The sequence below is a fragment of the Erpetoichthys calabaricus genome, chromosome 12 (genome assembly GCF_900747795.2).
Source record: "Erpetoichthys calabaricus chromosome 12, fErpCal1.3, whole genome shotgun sequence".
Taxonomy (NCBI): Eukaryota; Metazoa; Chordata; class Cladistia; order Polypteriformes; family Polypteridae; genus Erpetoichthys; species Erpetoichthys calabaricus.
Genome location: NC_041405.2, coordinates 26124608 through 26146188, shown reverse-complemented (window position 1 = coordinate 26146188; position 21581 = coordinate 26124608).

Below are 21581 nucleotides of genomic sequence, written 5' to 3'. Positions count from 1 at the left end.
ACTTCAGTTACCTGTATTGATAATGGTAATTTTAGCTTTCTATTTTCTCCCAGTGTCAAGTGTTTTGCTAAAGACTTTTGCTAGATGGAAAAAGATGGCAACCCCTAACGGGAGCAGCGGAAAGAAGAAGAAGTCTTTTGTTTAACCCTTAAACCGCCACATACCTGGGGGGTGTTAATGCACCCCTGGATGCCAAATACTATTTTGCTGCACTTTTTAAGGAAACGTCACAATTCACCAAGAAAAAGTGAAATTTTAATGGAACACATTTTTTTCATGCTAAGTGCATCACAATTACTGCAACACTGATCATTTTACACACTGCCAATGAACTGTAAAGACTATAAAAAAACTACTGCAACAATCTATTATTATACAGTATGTACAAGGTGCAACTGACGCCATTGATGAAATTCAGTAAATCACAGAGCCAACTGCACTTGAACTGGCTGCACACAAGCACACCAAGGCCATCACTGATTCTTGCAGGCTAGTCTAGTGCAGTGGCTGAATCCTAGGGACAGTGATGCTGATTTGCTTGGGGGTGGCAGTGGTCATGAGCTGGCTGCTCAACAAATGTACAGCACGGACTGATCAGCTCCAGCGTGCTGGCAAATTACACTGGGAACCGACTATAGCTGGTTGTGGCGTTCATCAAATGTACGTCGCCGAATATACTCAGCTCCAGCATGTTGGTAAATTGCATTGGGAACCGACTAATGCTGGTTCTGGTGGTTTAAGGGTTAAGTCTATTTTCTCTCTCCCTGTCTTCACAAAATTATTTTTTTCATTTTTCTAATACATGATTAGAAATGGGACACTACAACCCCCACGTGCATTGGCTTGAGGAAATTGGTGACAGGAATTATGAAGAAACGCTGTGGACGGAGCCTTTTAAGAGGTGGATTTTGCTGTTATTCACTACAAGCTTTTTAGCGGTTTGTCCCCAGATATGTGTTCTCGTTTGAGAATTATGTCTGGCCTTGTGAGACTAGGACCTCCCCAATGCTGACAAGATAGGTGCCAGCACCCAGGAAGATGAATTTAATTGAGTTTAATAATGTTATGTTAGAAATAACTATTTACATTATGCCCACACTGTGCATTATGCCTGACACCAATTTCTGAGCATGCCCATCGCAAATGCCAGTCCCTTATTTTTATTAAACCGAAAGCTCCAACCAAACTTGTGAGCAAACGTGTTCTGCAAGAAGCAAAAATGATATGTTTAAGATAATTTAGGGATTAAAATGAAAGCCTTCTACTAAAACATCTTGAGCACAGTATATTTAGGTAAATATACAATTTGTGATTGTGTAGAAGAGGTATAATTGTAATCGGTGCTGGCAACGCATAAGGTGTCACCGTGTAAGAGTTGACCTGATGTGGCCAAGGTATCAAAGTCAACGCCTGCCAGGTTCTTAAATAAATAAATATGATGCTCTTAAAAAAATAAATAAATAATCTTTCTTAAATAAAGATGATGCTCTAACACCTTTAGCTGAACTCCCTCCTTCATTATTCCTCTCATTTCTCTACTTCAGCATGTTGACAGATACATAATTTGTCACCATCTTTCCGTTATTTTCTCACTTCCTGGAGCATTCTGCTGTCTTGAATATCCATAAACACAAATGCATTAATGTTCATATCACTGGTTAGCTGATGATGCCTGCTTTCAACCTGTCCACCAGACAGACTGTGAACACTTGACGTTACAAAATATAATTATGGAGTCAGTCTCCTCCAGTGATCCAACAAGTCATTTAACCTGCTTCAGTTCCTGTTTTATGAATGTATGTGACTGACTCTCATACATTTGTATTGTAGGATCAAGTCAGTGGAAGGGGCTTATTTAAATTGTTGAATTAAGGCAGCTGCTTCTTAAGCTTTCTGTACTTGTTGCTGCTCTGTTAAGAAGTTGTATACTAAGATGAGAAAAGCCCTTTTAGCAAACACTCCTAGAAACACAGAGCCAGCTCTACAAAAGCCTTCCTTCAAGTAATAATAATAATAATAATAATAAATTAATTACAATTATATAGCATTTTTCTCACTACACAAAGTACTTCAATAAGTGGGGAGCCACACCAACCATCGCTAATGTGCAGTATCCACCTGAATGACGTGATGGCAGCCATGCTGCGCCAGTACACTCACCACACATTAACTGTTAGATGGGGGAGTGGTAAGAGAGAGATAACCAATTAGAGACAGCGGATGGTGAGGGAGGCAGAATGAACAGGCTGTGGTGGGCAATTTAACCTGGACATTGGAATACACCATACTCTTTTTTTATGACCACAGAGAGTCAGGACCTCTCATCTAAAGGACAGTGCCATTTTTACAGCACAGTGTTCCCGTCACTGCACTGGGGCATTGGGATCCACACCCAGACCACAGGGTAAGCACCCCCTGCTGGCCTCACCAACACAACCCAAGCTTTTCCTGGTTGGTCTCCCATCCAAGTACTGGCTGGGCCTGAACAAGCTTAACTTCAGGCGGATGACTTGTTCTGAAGCGAAGAACATGTGGTATGGCTGCTGGTAATCAGAACAGTGACGACTATATTTAAATATAGTCTCTATATAAAAATATCTCTCTATTATATAAAAAAATCTTTCGATGCAACAAGACTTTTTAGGAGACAAGACTTTTTGGAAAACATTTTTTCAAGCCCCGTGAGATGATAATATTGCCATGAGATTCTTTCAAGGCACACCCTCCTATCAACTATTATTAAGCAAGACCACGGTCCTCTCACCTCTTAGTCTTATGAATACTGTTATGAGACACACTTCCTGCGCTCTCACCTCTTATACATTTTAACGTTTTCCTCACTTTAAGTTTCCAATTACAGAAGACGTATTATGTCCAATATTCATAAAGTTCATCATGAAGGGTTATCAACAGAAAAAAATGAGTACACGGGCGATCCTAGCACCGAGAAATGAGAAAGTCAAACGAATTAACACCAAAAATGACGATTGGTAACACAGAAAATTGGTTAAATGCATATCCATCGACTATGCTGAAACAGTTGATGGTGCAGAAGATGAAAATAACAACTTACAATATCCCGAAGAATATCTACAATCGTTAACATCGTCTGGTTTTCCATCACACGAGTTACTGTAGAAAGAAGAATGTATCCAAGAAAGGTAATGCACTACATCTTCCTCAGATAACATTAGACAACAAAGGAGGTCTTTTATATGCCATTAGTATTAAAACATTAACCGTTTCCTGTTAGAATAGCTTTTGCAAAGACAATTAACAAATCTCAGAGCCAAACATTTGAAAAGGTCGTTTTATTTAATAGAGAGACAGAAACGAAATTCAATCACGGGCAGTTATATGTTGCGTTGATGCAAATGTATCACTTCAAATTAAAATTAAAATCTGTTTAAATTGTACATCTGCATCCCCATACACAAGCGGCAGAACCGCAAAGAGGCTAGTGCAATGTGGAGATAGTGAATCAGGAAGTGCAACGGATTAGCAAGGAGGAAGTAAGGACAGCTATGAAGAGGATGAAAAATGGAAAGGCCATTGGTCCAGATGACATGCCTATGGAAGCATAGAGGTGTTTAGGAGAGATGGCAGTTGAGTTTTTAACAGATTGTTTAATGGAAATAAACCTTCTCTTAGGCCTTCCTCTTTTTCTCTTGCCTGGCAGCTCTATCCTTAGTGTCCTTCTCCCCATATACCCAGCATCTGTCCTCTGCACATGTCCAAACCAATGCAATCTGTCTCCCAACTGTCCAATCTGAGCTGACTCTCTAATGTCCTCATTTCTAATCCTATCCATCCTCGTCTCACCCAATGCAAATCTTAGCATCTTTAACTCTTCCGCCTCCATCTCTGTCTCCTGCTTTCTGGTCAGTGCCACCGTCTCCAACCCATATAACATGGCTGGTCTCACTACCATCCAGGAATTACCATCAAATTACGATCAATGCAAAATGAAATCTCTTTTTACTGCAGCAGACATTCACATTATGTGGTAACACATCAAATTGAATGTTCATTTTCAGACAAATGTTTGGATAATCACTAAGAATTATCATGCAGTATTCTCTCTTGTGTATTAGACTCTTAGGAAGTAAAAACAAAACTTTTTATGATGCAGAACCTGTTTCTGTTAAGGAAATATTCCACCCAAAAATGAATATTTATGTTACTTACTGCATGTAGTTTGCAGTGATGAGCGAGAAAACATTTTAATCTCATGTTTTTGTGCGGAAAAAACATATTGAATATTTCACACTCAATGGTGTCCTATAGTGACAAATTTTGAACAGTGGCAAAGGAGGTAAAAAGTATCCACGAAAAAGAAGAAAAGAATTCTTAACATAACTCGTGTTGCATATTCCACGTCTCCAATATTTAGTCATGTGTCCAAAACTTACAAAATGTTTGCATTTTTTGCTAAACTTTTACTACTTTTTTACAGCCGTAATGCCATAACTGACACTCGCTCACAATGCAGGTAATGTGCCTCATTCGGGACCCCATGAGCAACTGCTCATTCAACACAAAGTCAAACCAGCGGAACCCAAGGATTCTCCAAAGAGACACAGTACTGAAGCAATCCAGTCTTCATCTCAGGTCACTGAATAGCGTCCATGTTTCACAACCAGGAAGCACCAGGACTCTAAACTTGGACTTGGACCTTCATCGTTTTGCATAGATATTGGGAGTGCCACACACCCCTTTCCAGCGACCTCATGATCCCCCATGTTCTCCCAGTCAATCTACTGACTTCATAAGAAGAGTCACCAGAAATATGAATGTTACTGCCAAGGTAAGTAAACCTCTCGAGAAGGTTGACAATCTCTCCACAGACGTAAACACTGGTGATGGCTGTGCCCAAGAGGTCATTAAAGGCCTGGCTGTTCTTTTTTATCCAGGACACTTGCAAGCCCAGACACTCAGACTCCTCACTTAGTCTCTGGAGAGCCCCGATCAAAGCCTTCATTGATACCACGAAGATCACAGCATCTTCAGCAAAGTCAAGATTAGTGAATCTCTCTTCACCAACAGATACCCCACAGCTGCTGGACCCCATGACCCTGCCGAACACCCAGTCCATGCTAGCATTGTACAGAGTAGAAACGAGGATACACCCCTGAACGCACTGGTCTACACACATATGGGAAAATTCTGGAATCACCCCAAAAGAATTCACACGCCAAATATGACACTCATATCACAGTGGCTGTCATGATTGGTTTGCAGGTACCATGAGTGCATCGCCATTAATGTGTATGTGGTGTCACTTCAGGATGTGTCAGGGTTTTGTTGTATGCAGCATGATTATGTTAGGATATTATGTAATCATCTTATATATAAACGTCTACGCATGGAAGTGTGTGTGTCTGTCTGTCCATCCGGAAGTGCGAAAGAAGCTCAAAGAAAGCGACTCCGTCACCAAAGTGAAACCGCCAAGAAAAGAGAAACTCGCTTAGCCGCTAATACACAAGTGAGGCGAGTACATCGGCAAAACGAAACCTCCGAGGAGAGAGAAACTCGCTTAGCCGCTGATAGACAATGGAGGTGAGTACGTTGGGAAAACGAAACCGCTGAGGAAAACAAAACCTCGCTTAGCCGCTAATGCACAACCGATGCCATTGATTGATTGAAGTGCCAGAATCCATGGTTTCTAGTAGCCTGGGCTTTTTACAACACTGGCTTACACAGCTAGTTATCTATAGAACTCTCCCAATAGTTGTGGTTGTTCAGCTTGTGTTGTGATTGTCTACCGGCAACAGTATGAAATCAGAGCTCAGTCCCAAAGGCTCCAAATGATGAGTCACTGGACCGCTCTCCTTCTGCTGTAATGTTCTGTGCATATCAAGCCTCTGCAGTTTACTGTATTGTTAAGTAGTTTACTGCCTGGTCTCTTGGGGGGTCTCTAAGAGAAAGAGAGCTCCAAGCAAGCATTCAGCAGTATATGTTCACAGAGAAAACAGATACATTAAATTTTAGTTTTATTAAATGGAAGAAAAAAGTATAGATGTCCCACACCACCCGTAAGCTCGCATTAGGAGGCCCCAACAGAATGAGCCATAAATGAAAGGTACCCATAGATACTGTAAAGTGAAGGAAAGGAAGAAGAATAGCGGAGGCAGAGCCAGTCATGGGAATATAAAGGAGAAAATGTAAAGTTAAATTTCTCAGCATAGCTTGGAATACTGAATATAAATGGCAGACACATGACAAAAGGAGATGAAACAAGCAAAACAAAATTTATAAAATATACACAGTAGTAATTAATATTCTCTTTTCTTTGCAAAATATCTGGATATCGAGGTTTTCTATATTGCAGTCAGTTGAAGTTGCTACAGAAAGCGCCTCAGGAGAACATTAAAGAAGTGCGCGGGTTAATAGCTTTGTACTTAAAAGAGGTTTTATCAGGGGATATGACAAAGGGAGCACATCCTGAAAGTTTGACACACTTCAGTTTTAGCAAAAGGCCGATATCTCTGGTTTGAACACGTCCTAAAGGAGAAGGAATACGTTAACGGGCAGCATGTGATAGGTGGTAACAGATCAGTGTCTTTCACTGTCATTTCCACTTTTGAAGGATTTTACTTTGTTATTCTTATGCTCTGGTTCTCCACACTGGATCACCAACCAACCACAAATGGATATATTAGAATAGTAACATAAATATACGGACTTATCTGTTGTACAGAACTGTTTTAAAAAAATTACATCAAGCTTACATACTGAGGAGCGAGTATGTTTAGTGGCGCAGTGTGTGAATGAATGTCTGCATGTGCCAAAAGTGACTGGCCATTAGTAATGGCTTTCTGGGAAGTTTATCAGTAAACCTAGGCAATAATAATAATAATTATAATAATAATCTCTCCACTTGCCCAATCATTACTCCTACTGTGCACATCATGTCTCCATCCCACCCCGTGACACTCTCAAAGCTGCTAACTCGCCCTTCAACGCAGTCGGTTATAATGGCAAGGGAAATTATCTATTCAAGAACGTCAAATTTTAGATTGTGATAGAAAAAGAGCGATAAGAGCTGATAATGAACGTCGAAAAAAAGAAAATGAACAAAAAAGAGCTGCGTATAACAAAAATCAAAAACAAAGAGAATCGACCAATAAAGGAAAAAGTGAAAAATATCTCGAACAATATGTGAATAGAAATGCAAAAAAGCAACATTTATAGAATGTAAGTTAGTTAAAACATAATACAGTGGATCCTCGGTTTGCGAGTAACTTGGTTTACGAGTGTTTTGCAAGACGAGCTAAAATTTTTAATAAATTTTGACTTGATAAACGAGCGAGGTCTTTGCAATACGAGTAGTATGTATACGCTTTGTCTGCTGAGCGTCATGTGATCACAACTGAGCTGATGGTTCTTCTCTCTCTCTCTCTCTTGATGCGGGATTGTGGGCAATCATCTCCTATTCTCTGTCTGAGTCGACGTGCCTCACTCATAGTAAACATCAGTATACGAGCGTATACTGTTTACTACAGCATTAGCATTGTGACTGTGTGTGTGTGCGTGTGCATGCGTGTGCACGTGCGTGTGTGCTGTGACGTGCGAGTCCCCGTCTTGCACCCCAAAACACGAGGCTGAGTCTCAGTACTTTAGCAACACCAGCTTTATTCAGCTTGAAACAGCAACAGCGTGGTTATTTATTGTAGCAGGATCTGCCGCTCTCCTATACACAGACACAGCAGTCAGGCAGGGCCCTGCGCATTTATAATGTTCCTTGTTCCTTGTATCACCCATCGGAGGCAGGCGCTTATAGCATGTCCGCGATCTTTTCGGATTCGCTTTTACGCCGAACTGATACAGCTCTGGGAGACTGCGATTGCTTTGGGACGCTCTTCAGCATGTTGTCCCGTTGGGTGGAATCCCACAAGAGTTTAGAAACTCACTCACACCAGCCATGATTCTTTTCAAAGGTAAAGTGCAGGTTAATTTGTTTTATGTATTTTTACTTTATATTTTGTATTAATCATTTTTATATGAATAGTTTTGGGTTGTGGAACGAATCATCTTAGTTTCCATTATTTCTTTGATATATGAGTGCTTTGGACTGCGAGCACGTTTCTGGGATGAATTATGCTCGCAAACCGAGGTTCCACTGTATTTGTTTTTGACAAGGCATTAATATAATTTAGTTTTTTATTTACTTTTTATTGTATTTTACTTTTTTACTTCTACTTTTACTTTTTTACTACATTTTATTATTCATTGGTATTTAAAATAGACAGTTGTAGTGAAATACTCGAGTAACTGATTTTTCTATCTATAATAACTATGAACCAAAACGACTTCCTCCCGCACCCTGCATACATATCTGTTTACCATTTCTTTAAATACAATCACCTTCTGTAATGGAGGAGTGCCGTGACAACCTTCTAAAGTCTCAACCGTGAGATAGCGGGCTCCCAGTACAAGTCCCCGGGGATTGGCGAGTGAAGCGAGCAGGGGGCAGAGCACCCTAGTAGTAATAATAATAAATGCTTTACATAGTGAATGTGGGACAGCTTCAACCACCACGTATTTGTAGAATCCACCTGGATGATACAGCAGCCATTTTGGTGCCAGTACACTCACCACACATTAACTGTGAGGTGGTGAAAAGTGACACATAGTTTACCAATAAGAGACATGGAATGATTTTGGGCCAGAATGACTATGCCATGGTGGACAATTTAGCTAGGACATCAGGAAACACCCTGCTATTTACAAAGGATGCCTAGGGATCATTTATAACCACAGAAAATCAGGATTTTAGTTTTACGTCTAATATGAAGGACAGCGCCAAGTTTACAGCACAGTGTCTCCATCACTGTATTGGGGAATTGGGATCCAGATACAGAGCACAGGATAAGTGCCCCCTGCTGGCCTCACCAACACCTCTTCTAACAGCAACCCAAGTTTTTCCTGGTTGGTCTCCCATCCAAGCACTGGCTGGGCCTGAACATGATGACCTGTTCATATGCTGTTTTTTAGGTTGGGTAGCTTCACTGCTTCATTGTTCACACGCCAGCTCATTTTGTGTGGCGTCTGCACGTTCTTCCAATATCGATGTGTTTCCCTTCAAGTACTTTAATTTTCCTTCTGCATCCAATAAAACATGTTTTTGGGATTACTGATGATTCTAAATTTGTCCATTAAGAGTATTTTTGTGAATGGCCCTTCAATAGATGAACCCTGTCTCAAGACTTCGTTCCTGCCTTGCACTAGATGTTGCCAAAATTAGCTTTGGCTACATTTAATTGAATTAAGTTGGCTTGAAAACATTTTTTTACATTGCAGAAAGAAGAAAAGCAAAGAATAAAAAACACATATTCAGTTTAAAATGGGAACATGCCTGAGTTCTCAGAGACCCTCCTGTTGCTATCAGAACAATCTCTGGCATCTCTAATACTATATTTGGAAAGTATGTTAGAAAAAGTGTACATGGGATGGTGAGGGAAAAAAGACATGTAAGGACTTCAAAAATAATAATAATTCAAAAATAAACAGAAAACATCAACAACACTTGGACTTTATTCATATTTGTTTTAAAAAGCATTGTGATGCTACTGACCACTTTAAAATGTGCTACAGAATGTAAAGTCAACATGATTGACTTCCCTTTTTGGCAGTAAAATCTCAGTTTTTAGACTGCACTTTTGAAGCCATCCTGCCAATAAAGCATTCAAATGTGTCATTTCTGCCAACTCCGATGCATCAGTTCATTTAGGATAAAGGATTTTTTTCCACCTACAAAATCAATTTATTATATTTAGTCCTATCAATTATTGCTGGTATTCTCTGCTGTTACTGTAGTTACTTGATTTTTGGCATACCGCCCGGCAAATGTATTTCTTCCTAATAGTTTAATTATGCCCTTAATAAATTGAAAATTTAAATGTTTATTTTTATTTTCAATCCTTTGATATGTCAGCATTTCATTTTCTCATAGGTTCATTAAACCGTGTCTTGTTCTCCAAGCCTTTACTATTGCTACATTGTTCTCTGTATTACACGGAAGTTTTTTACTCTCGCTGTTACCCAATTAAAGACTCATGTTCTAATTGTAGGCGACATACCTGGAAAACCTCATGGCTGAATTCATGAAAGAAAACTTTGGCTATTGGGGAAAAAAAGAAACAACAAACCAGAGATGGTGGTGGCCTCCTGTTGCATTATCCCTTTTACTTTCAGATTACAGAATACGATAAATACATAACTATAATGGCTTACCAACCACATTAAAACGGCAACTCCTTTTCATCGAGTTGCTTGTAGAGTTCTCATTGTGTAGTTTAGGCCATCATTGTAACCACAAGTTGGACTTTTCACAGGGGCATTTATATGGCAATTAACTGAAACCCCGGAGAGGTGGTCTCCATTGAACTGATTATGGGGCTTCTAAATTCAATTGGATACGCAGGTGATAATGTAGGTGTGTCATATGAGAGGGGGGAAATACCTATGTGATCAAATATTTTGTGTTTTATATTTGTAATTCATTTAGTTCACTTTGTAGAGATCTGTTTTTACCTTTACATTAAAAAGCGTTTTACTGTTTATCAGTCTCGAAAAAAATCAAAATATCCATCCATCCATCCATCAATTATCCAACCCGCTGAATCCGAACACAGGGTCACGGGGGTCTGCTGGAGCCAATCCCAGCCAACACTGGGCACAATATATATATATATATATATATATATATATATATATACAGTAATCCCTCACTTATCGCGGGAGATAACTGAATTTCCGCGAAGTAGGGACACTATATTTATTTAATTATTTAACGTGTATTTGGACGTTTTTAAACCCTCCCTGTATTGTTTACAACCCACCATTTACTCTATTAATAACAGGGACAACTGCTAAGCAATATGAAATCGGTAGATAAGTTTACACTTACTGTATAGCGAAGTACACGTAGCAGCTTGTAGGCGGTCATGACGTCGTCGACCTTGTTGCAAAGATTCCTAAAGCAGATTCCATCCAGACTACTGCCTTATCACGTCCACTTGCAACTCATTTTGCACCCTGGTTAAAGGACACTGCGGCCGTAGATCTTATATGCTTTTCCTCCTTTTTAAATAAAAAGAATCGATGTCCTGCAGCGGTGTAGCTGTTCCCTTCCTTCAACATATCCAAAACTTTTACCTTTTCTGCAATCATTTGCATCTTCTGTTGGTGCTTGGACACGGCCCCTGAAGCATTAGCACGTTAATGATGAATGAGTGAGATGAGACTTCCTGGTTAATGCAACACTCCGTCACTGAGCCAATCAGCAGCACACAGGAACTTAACTGCGTGCTCTGATTGGGTAGCTTCTCAGCCATCCGCTAATAGCATCTCTTGTATGAAATCAACTGGGCAAACCAACTGAGGAAGCAAGTAAAAAGACCCATTGTCCGCAGAAACCCGCGAAGCAGCGAAAAATCCGCGTTATATATTTAGATATGCTTACATATAAAATCCGCGAAGTCGTGAATCCGCGAAAAGTGAACTGTGAAGTAGCGAGGGATTACTGTATATATATATATATATATATATATATATATATATATATATATATATATTATTGATTAGATCCTGCCAGGTTTTAAAAAAGTTTTGAACAGATCCTCTAAGTGAGAATTTGATAGTATATAATATCAGTTACCCACTGACTTAAGAGGTGGGCTAGGATTCTTCCAGTTGAGCAAGATAAGTCTACGTGCTAATTAAGTAAAGGCAATTACAGTTTGTTTGTCCTTCTCCACTTTAAGCCCATTTGGGAGTCCACCAAACACAGCTGTTAATGGATTAGGAGGGATTGTCACACTCAGGCTATCTGAAAGGCATTTAAAGATTTTGGTTCAGAAGGATGTTAATTTGGTGCAGGCCCAAAACATGTGGCCCAGTGAGGCTGGAGCTCGATTGCAACGTTCGCAGGTTGGATCTTGCCCTGGAAACATTTTGGACAATTTTAAATGAGATAGGTGTGCTCAATAAAAGATGTAACGTTTTTAATTTTATTTTGGCAGTGCAGATAGGGTTGCTTTCAGCTCACGTTTGGCCATGCTTCAGATATTCCAGATTTACTTCTGTAACATCTAGGTTTTCCTACTGTATATACAGAGGTCTCCTCACTGAGCTGAAATTAGACACACCACCTCTCTGTAGCATCAGTTCTTGTATTTTAATTTCCTTTTTAGATACCACTTTAAGCACTAATTGATAATCCTAACAGTGTGATCTACTTAAGAGTGGTTCTGGGTTCAAATGCTAGATTAGACTTGCCTGTGAAAGTGGTCTACTGGCCAATTCCATTAGCCTTTCATATCTCAAAGAAGTTCAAGTTAATATTTTTGATTTACTTTATTCATGTCTCTGGTGACTCTTCCTATGAAGTCAGTAGATGGATTAGGAGAGCATGTGGGGCCAAGAGGTCACTGGAATGGAGTGTGTGGCACTCCTTATATCTATTCAAAAGGACGAAGGCCCAAGTCTTAAGAGTCCTGGTGCTTCCTGTCTCACTATATGGTTGTGAGACATGAACGCTATCCAGTGACCTGAGATGAAGACTGCACTCCTTCAGTACTGTGTGTCTTTAGAGAATCCTTGGGTGCTGCTGGTTTGACTTTGTGATGAACAAGAGGTTGCTCACAGTCCCCTCACAGTTACCTGCATTTGTGAGGGAGTGTCGGCTACGGCACTATGGCTATGTGGCGTGATTCCCCAAGGTTGATCCGGCTCATAGGATCTTCATTGTTGAAGACCCAAGTGGCTGGACCAGACCAAGGGGACACCCACGTAACACCTGACTGTGGCAGATGAGTGGTTATTTCCAGAGAGTGGACTGCATGTCTGCCTGGGGGGTTGCCAACCAGAATCCCAAGCTGTTTTGTCATGTGGTTACTGCACCAGCCTGACCTGACATGACCTGACCTGATCTCCGAGGGGAAATTATCTTTTCCCATGACCTTCAGGAGTCGGAACATAGGATCAGTCATTGTACAGGACCCTTGGATCAGTTTCCAGGCTAAGGACCTTGCTCAAGGGCTCAACGGATCTTTTCAGGCATTAAAGGGATTTGAACCAGCAACCTTCCAGATACCAGCACACATCTATAGCCACAGAGCCACCACTCCACCTGAGGTTTATTCTTAATTCCAAACTCGCCCTGTACAGGTAACTAAAATGGAGGCACACCCAGAGCTGATAGGCCCTGTACTGGTAACCCATTTATAAAATCGATGAAGGATGCTATTGAAGTGGAAATCATGTTTTGTTCATGGATTGTATTCCATTTGCCGTCCCGCTGTTTACAAAGCCAGGAGAAAATCTGATCCATGTCAGATACATCAATGAATCATAATTGTGTCAAATGAAAGTGCTGATGTAAGTGTAGCCAAAGGGTTGATTGCCCCAGGGAGGTTCACCCACAGTATGCCGCTCGAAGCAAATCGGAGACAAACGTGGTTGATTTCCTCTTATGATGAAAGCGGATCAACCAAAAGACATTCATCAGCTCATTCAGAAAGTTACAAAGCATTGCGTAATTTGGTCTAACACTTACCAATCTCGTTCAGATCTAGGACTTTCTCATTCATCTGCTCCAGTGCGTAGATCAGGCTACGCAGCGTTTTTGTGTCATTCCTGTGGAGGTCTGGGGGCACATCACCAATCATGGCCGTTGATTATCTGCTGTTGTTTTTTTGATAAATATGCATCATGAGGAACTAATTCAGCAAAAAACACATCAAATATTGGTGTCAGTCCTGAAACTAATGGAATAACCCTTTAGGAACTGAGAGCTTTCATTGTAAGCCCTTAATGGATTATTATTATAAGGATAAAAATGATGATGCATTTATTAATTCATTTGTTTGTTTTGCCAATGTCTTTATCCAAAGTGACTTACAGTGGGTCAATAACTATATTCATTTGTGCCAACTTCTATTAAAACGCATCCCATTAGATCAGCATGTATGCCAAGAGGGAAACAAATCGAGTGTTTAATTACAAGAGGTAGGCTCATTTAAAATGAAGTTTAAAAAAAATCCAGCAGTGAGGAAAACAGCAGGTTGTCATCCATAGTGATGAATATACACATTAGTGAATGCAACAGTAAGAATCATGCTGAGAAAATAGGATAGTCTGCAGGCTCTTTTCAAAGAGGTGAGTGTTAAAGAAGGAAATCAGGGCCGAGAAGATATTCCAAGAGAATCTGCGCATACACACGCGTCTCAATTTGTTGATCAAGAAGTCATCAGTTGCCCTCTTCATCCCATTTTATAGGCCTATAGGGTCATTATTGTCACATTGTAAAGATTATTAAGGAGGAGATGACCTTTCCACAGCCTGTTATAGTATACAGTTTTCAGTCTGAGCCTCTATTAGGTCTCATTAATACTGAAATGTCTTGGTCACAGTAAGTGACACCCAATGTCACCTCAGACGCATCTCTGTCACCCGACACACAGGGCGACCATTTTATGATTTTCTCCTTCGACCCATTTGTATTTTTCCTAATAGCTTTGGCAATTAGATTATTTTCAGATAATTGATTGATTTGGTGTGTCCATCTGTTTGCTTTTGAGTCTGAATTATACGCATCTCTGTCTGTTTTACAGTGATTAAAATGGATACAGGAAATGTTAAATCACATCCAGCTTCCAAGTTAAAAGGAGAACAAAGTATTGGAATAGATAGATCTGAATACAGGCAAGTGTTGTGTTCTTGAAAACTCCTGTTTTCCCTTCTGTAGCTCCCAGCATAATGTAATTATCTATTTTCTTCCCCTAATGTTGATAATCTCCCCCTTCTCCAAAAAAAATGGCTGACCTACTCTGTGTATTGAGTAATCAGCCTGCATAAAATAATTTTGCTGCTAAAAATACTAAAGAAAAAGCTTATTTTAAATTATACATAAAAAAGATGTCAAAATGTCTCATCAAAAGATGATGCAAGAAAAAAAGATGAAAAGACGGCTTCTTATTTTTTTTCTTCTGCTGGGAGAGAAAATGGCTTTGATCTTCAAGAATCATTAAAATCTTGGAAGACATATCTCTGGGAAGATATTTGAAAGCCCTGCTTTAATACGTGGTGGAAATAAAATGACATCGGTTTCAAACGGAGAGCAGCAGATATTTGATAATGTGATGTTTTGTGCCAAAGAACAGACAAGGATTCTGGTTTGTTCTACTTGGTGTTTTGCATGGCAGAAGATGCACTGTAAATACAAAGGTCCTTTCATGACCAGGCTGAAATGGAGATTAGCTAAGGCAGGAAATCACAGCGAGAGACAGAACCAGTTTTTGAGCTGATCTGATGTAGGGCACCAGGGCCACAAAGAAAGATCATTTGGGGACAGAAGCTCAAAACATTTTGTCATCTGGTATTTAATCAGATAAAAAAAAAAGCAAAGCAAAAATTACAGAGGAAAAGTAGCGACTTTATACATTTAGCCATTTTAAGTTTGCATCTTAGTCCTAAAACAAATGTCCCCTTGAGGACAAATAAAGTCCTATCTATCTATCTATCTATCTATCTATCTATCTATCTATCTATCTATCTATCTATCTATCTATCTATCTATCTATCTATCTATCTATCTATCTATCTATCTATCTATCTATCTATCTATCTCATCCTGCCTACTATACCAAAATCTATCTATCTATCTATTGTATATTTGAAATAAAAGATCAAGTTTGATGGTAGACAACATGGCTGTGCCTGTTTCATTTGTTTGGTATACACAGCACACAGCCTGAAGTCATTATGGGATAGAGCCCATTAGGCACATCACCAGCTTTGCACTTTTCCCATGCGTGTGGAGACTGTCAGTATCACTGTACCGGCAATCATCATCTTGCTCTGCTATTCTTTGTCACACCCTTCAGTATCACTGAACTCAAAGAAGAGCCCCTAACGCCTGCATCTGGTGCCTCTTTTATTTGTTTCTTATGAAAATCTATATCCTCTTTCTCAAGTTTTTCCGAGGTTTGTCGAATGATGTGCTCCACTAAAGGTCATGTGACATTATGCAGTACTTAAATGGTGCGACTCATACCACCTACACCTGAACACCAGCAAAACCAAGGAGCTGGTGGTGGATTTTAGGAGGCCCAGACCCCTCATGGACCCAGTGATCATCAAAGGTGACTGTGTGCAGATGGTGCAGACCTATAAATACCTGGGAGTGCAGCTGGATGATAAACTGGACTGGACTGCCAATACTGATGCGCTGTGCAAGAAAGGACAGAGCCGGTTATACTTCCTTAGAAGGCTGGCTTCCTTCAACATCTGCAATAAGATGCTGCAGATGTTCTATCAAACAGTTGTGCAGTTGTGGCGAGCGCCCTCTTCTACGCAGTGGTGTGCTGGGGAGGCAGCATTAAGAGGAAAGACGCCTCACGCCTGGACAAACTGGTGAGGAAGGCAAGCTCTATTGTTGGCATGGAGCTGGACAGTTTAACATCTGTGGCAGAGCGAAGGGCGCTCAGCAGGCTCCTATCAATTATGGAGAATCCACTGCATCCACTAAATAGTATCATCTCCAGACAGAAGAGCAGCTTCAGCGACAGACTGCTGTCACTGTCCTGCTCCACAGACAGATTGAGGAGATCGTTCCTCCCCCAAACTATGTGACTCTTTAATTCCACCCGGGGGGGGGGGGGGGGGGGTAAACGTTAATATTTAACATTATACATAGTTATTGTCTGTTTTTTCACCTGCATTATTATCGTTCTTTAATTTAATATTATTTATTGTATCAGTATGCTGCTGCTGAAGAATGTGAATTTCCCATTGGGATTAATAAAGTATCTATCTATCTATCTATCTATCTATCTATCTATCTATCTATCTATCTATCTATCTATCTATCTATCTATCTATCTATCTATCTATCTATCTATCTATCTATCTATCTATCTATCTATCTATCTATCTATCTATCTATCTATCTATCTATCTATCTATCTATCTATCTATCTATCTATCTATCTTTTCATGGGATTTTCAGTTGTTGACATTATTTGCATAATCTTAGTGAGTTGGCAGTCAGTAAGTAGCACACTCCCGTAAAGCTGGTCACTTAATGTAATAAGTCCAACAACTCTCTCACATGAAACGATGGTCGAAGAAATTCGGGCCAACTCAGAAAAAACAGTCGTCAACAGCAAATCGGGCTTAAATTTGTGCTAAAATAGTACAGTGTATGCCTAGCATTAGTGGGCACTGAGTGATTTATAACACCATTCCATGTTTATCAATTTTATTTTTCAGGGATTCAGGATATTCAAGGTGTTAACTCCTGCCTTATTTCATATCTTAGCCTTACCTCATTTAAGTCTTTCAGCAAAAACAGACCTCCAAACTGCCCATTAACAAAAATAAAGTGAGGGGAAAAAATGACTGAAGTCATCATCAGCAGTGTTAAATTAAGCAAGAAAGATCAGGAAAAAATTATATTTAAAAATTTTAGCAGTGTGTTGTCAGTTAGATTTAAAAATGTGACTTGGCAACAACTCACTGCTGCTGTTTCTGTGTAGCTTTTAGAACATTTGTCATCTGGTCCCAAATTAAGACAATTGAGAAAACAGTTTTTGTAAGCTGCAATTTTCCATATATGCAAACAAAAAATATGAAATTACAAAGTAGAAAATACAACAATAGGGATCAAGCACCTACGTAATGGCTTATAAATAGGAATCCAAGCAAATTTAGAGGTGGGCTGCACCTGCAATGGTAAAAATAGAGAAAGCTAATTCCATTTTAAAAATATAAAGAGTGTGAAATAAATTAAAACCTGTGTGAAAATATTAAATATTACTAATACTTGTTTTATTGTGTTTAATTCCTCACTCATACTTAGGTTTTTCTATTCCTGATCCATTCTGCTTTCCTATTCCCTTAGGCAGAGTAGTGGGTTCAAATAATGAGGCAAGGCAAAGCCAAATGCATGGGGTGCCAACCGGGCAAAACCCCAGATTAATTCCAACAAAAACAAGAAAACTTTAACACTAGAATTACCAAAACTCATGAAGTATTAGGGTGTTGTACCGTGTTAGCCATTATGAATGTAGAGAAAAGCCAAGCAAAATGACACCTTTTATTGGCTAACTAAAAAGATTACAATATGCAAGCTTTCGAGGCAACTCAGGCCCCTTCTTCAGGCAGATGTAATACAGAAACTGGAGTTCCCTGTGTTTATATACACACTCTAGAACAAGAAACAGCATTGGTAAATCTTTAAATGAGAAATTTTAAATGTAAAAAAATAATAGATTCATTCAGGCTAGGGTTAATTTAACAAGAGAGAGAAGAACAATGTATGGCCAAGATGTTTGGATAAGATAACTGTCCAACAAAGTCTATTGAAGTTTGTAATGAGTTTTTCAAAACAATGTGGATCCGTAGACAGGGGGGTATTTTCCGTATGTGGATTACTCGTTTAGCTGGATGTAATTGTTGACGATTTGGCATTATCCTGGATCCGTCGGTTTTTCGAATCTCTTGCTGGATGTGTTGTCATAGCAGCACATCCAAATCCTCAAACCTTTTGTTTGTTCCATGTAAACAAGATTAGCTCACACACTTAATCAGTGTCCGTGCATGGAATTCATTCAGTCATGGCTTCGCCGTTCATGAATGAGCGACCGATTGATATCGGTGTGCAAATTATAAGAAGAGAATTTCAAATAGAGAGGGGTTTGAGCAATCGGCAAGATCCTTTATTGCTCCCGGAGGAAATTCTTTTCGAAAGATACCGCTTTAGCCGGGGATGAGGGTTTGGATATTGTACCTCAAAGATTTATTAGCACCTTATATTCGAAGCCAAACTAGGCGAAGTCGGGCTCTCGCAACCACACAGACAGTATGCATTGCTTTGAGGTTTTTTGCAAGCGGCACTTTTTTATATACTGTATACTGTATCTAAAAGTGCAGTTTGCCAGGCAATTCGTAAAGTCTGTTTGACTCTGGGTTTTCATAGTCTTTCCTGGACACCTGCGTGTGCAGACAAAAGAGGTGTTTCATGCCATTGCAGGTAGGTAATACACAGGCAAAAACACCCATAGTCCCATAAAGAATCTCACAATCAGCCTAACTTTCTAAATTCTCAGTAAATTCTCATTACCCAGGGTTTCCAAATGTGATTGGGGCACATGAGACTGATCAGAGTGGAGTTTGATCAAACATTATTTGGAAAATGTACCTCTCCTCCTGATGAATAATCAGACACAGTGTCTTCATCAAATATTTGACCTTTGTCAATATCTCGTTGGTCAGACATAGGTTCAAGGGGTATGATATTCCCTGCAACTGACCCAAAAAAAAGAGAGCTATATGGAACCTACCTATGGCACACATTGAGGACAAATATATGCAATGACCATCCTTTACCTGAAATGAAGTGACCACTGCATCCTGCCACTGGTTCTGAGGAGGAGCTTCCCCCTGCAATACCCTCAGAAACAGGGCGATGGGCATTTTGCTGGAGAGCCAACTCTTCTGCAGGGGTTAGGTCTGGACCGCGTGGACCTCCACCTGTTTTTTGCTTGTCTGCCTTCTTATTAGCTTTAAAATTAATGTTCTTTACATTATATATGATTCTTTACGTCAACAATTCTTTAAATAGTTATATACCAATATTTACCAGTTTGAAGTATATTCTTGTACTTCACTTTAACCTGTTCCCGTGTTCTCCTTGTGCTCACGTTTGATCTGGAATTATGACATATTAAATAATAATTAATCTGACACATAGGAAATGAAACGCTGCTTTCAGTAAGTACAATGCACACACGTTTAATTTGTCGGCCACTTTTTGCCAGCTGTCTTTTCTGGTTTGGGCTGCTTTTGCAGTGTTACCCCTTATGCATATTAAATCTTGAAATTCTTCATGTCCTTCGAATAAAAAGTCTTGCTCCACTTGTGTGAAAAAAAAAATGCGCCCGTTCTTTCGTCATTTTGTTACAGCCTATCAAAGACTTGCTGATCATGTTTTCTAGACTTAATATATATGGGCTTTTCAATCAGTGCGGGCATGCGCATTCATCTCGGATGATTAGATCCGGCTAGACTAATCTACTGTACGGCTGCATTTGAAAAACCGACTTATCCAGGATGAGTTTCACCGGCATTAACTTATCCAAAATGAGGCATCTGATCTCAGATGATTTAAGCAACGTACGGAAAATACCCCCCCTGTCTACAGATCCACATTGTTTTGAAAAACTCATTATAAACTTCAAAAGACTTTGTTGGACAGTTATCTTATCCAAAGATCTTGACCATGCATTGTTCTTCTCTCTCTTGTTAAATTAACCCTAGCCTGAATGAATCTATTAATTTTTTACATTTAAACTTTTTCATTTAAAGATTTACCAATGTTGTTTCTTGTCCTAGAGTGTGTATATAAACACAGGGAACTCCAGTTTCTGTATTACATCTTGCCTGAAGAAGGGGCCTGAGTTGCCTCGAAAGCTTGCATATTGTAATCTTTTTAGTTAGCCAATAAAAGGTGTCATTTTGCTTGGCTTTTCTCTACAAAACCCATGAAAAAACCTGTAATCCCGGCTCACCTTAAATCCTTTTGCACCTCTCCACCAGCATCTTTTGTGTTGTAAATGTGTCGATCAGCACACGCAGCAAGCAGCCTGCTCTCCCATCCACCCACCAACGTAGAAAGGGTAGAAAGTTCTCTCAGCTCAAGTCTGTTTACCTGTGTGTCAGGTGCCTGGTGTTGTAGAGGATAAATAATATATCGTTATTTGGAATACATGCATTTCATGTGTGAGCTCAATGGCGGTCTCTGGCTGAGACAATTCCCTGAAAACAAGTGCCCTTTAAAGGACAAGCTCCATTGTGCTCTTTATAGCGGTCAGGTCTGAAAGGCGCCACCTGCTGGGAGAGTCTCTCTTTTATACTCAGCAGAATGGAAGTGGCGGGGCTTCCTTGATTTTTTGCCTTTAAGAATTAGTTGGGGTGCCAACAGGGCAAAAAACCCTGTTTTAATTCAAACAAACAGAAAAACTTCATGTGAAACAGGCCAGTCAGCCATGTGGCATTCTCACCAGTGAGGTCAGGTCTAAATAGATTGGAGTGGATGGAGTTTCCTTGGCTTCGTTGCCCTCAAGGGGTAGTTTCTCAAATGGCTGTAAAGGAAAATGGAGACAAGACTGTTAACAACAGCGCCCTCTCTTGTCCCGAGATGGTACCACATACCTTAGGTGAGCCTGGAAGGAGACTTTGGTGACATTAGTCTATACTTAATAAAGAATATCAGTATTTATTTTTTTATGTTGTGAGATTCTTCTTTTTTATCCTTGGGATATAAATTATACACAGATTGACAGATAGACACACCAGCACATGTAATTACCAGTGAAAAAATGCACCCCTTTCATACTACTCAGCACATCTTTGAAATAAGTTAGAGATATTATTGGGGGAAAAAAGAATGAATAAAAAGACAATCTTTCTAAATCTGAATGAAGCTCTTTTCAACTATTCTGCATCAGACTGTGATAACAATGGGTGTATAATCACATTTTTTAATTGGCTTTTACTGAGATTTATTGTGTTTC